Raw genomic sequence first — 865 nt, 5'->3', positions numbered from 1 at the left:
AATCCTTTTCTAATCCAAAATATTACAATGGAACTGTAAAGATCTAGGCATTAAGCAGATTCAATCGTTTAACAATTTCTCCCAACATAACGCCTAGTCGAGATAGTTCAACAAACCACAATGAAATAGGGTTCAAATGTAAATTTTTTATGATTCTATAACATCGGAATAAACACCCTCACAAAGAAATGTCATCCTACATTTTTCCTCGAACCTCTTCCCTTCAATGTCTACAATGGAAAACGTTGAAAAATTAAAGATGTAATCACCCAATGGGTTTGGTCTTTTAGAATTCCTCTAACATCACGTGTTATCGAGACAATCCAACAATGAAAGAAGCACCTGATCATAAATGTAATCATTCATAACTGTCTAAGTTCGTATTAAACAGCTTCGTAAAGAAATGTCAGGAGTTTTTCCACTGCCCTGATATTTCTCTCAAGCCTATCCCACTCCGCATCTCCATTACAATTCCCCACACAAATTAGTAGTAGGTGAAGGGGATGGAGTTGAAAAATGTAAATTTTACAGAAGGGTTGAATTTTATTGAAAAACTGATTTGTTCATCGAGAGAGAGTTTTCAACGTTATCTAGGTACTTTTACTTCTGCGGTATTCACTAAACATTATTAACTGATAGCCTAAATTTTCTAGAATTCTCATGTGTAAAATTGATGGAGTCATCGTCTTAATTTTAATTTTGTGGAAATTTAATCAGCATGTAATTTTCCAACACTTTTTTATACTTAACGGGTGTGAACTAAAGAATAATCTGATTGCAAAATTTATTCTGAAATTTATTCAGAATTTTGCCAAGTTTTACTCTGGCGTGGGTCAAGGCAGTAAAGACGTTAACATTGACTAGA

This window comes from Fopius arisanus, unplaced genomic scaffold, assembly GCF_000806365.1.
Source record: "Fopius arisanus strain USDA-PBARC FA_bdor unplaced genomic scaffold, ASM80636v1 scaffold00082, whole genome shotgun sequence".
In the NCBI taxonomy this organism is placed as follows: domain Eukaryota; kingdom Metazoa; phylum Arthropoda; class Insecta; order Hymenoptera; family Braconidae; genus Fopius; species Fopius arisanus.
The sequence above is the reverse complement of the archived record's forward strand: the minus strand, read 5'-3'. Positions refer to the sequence as shown.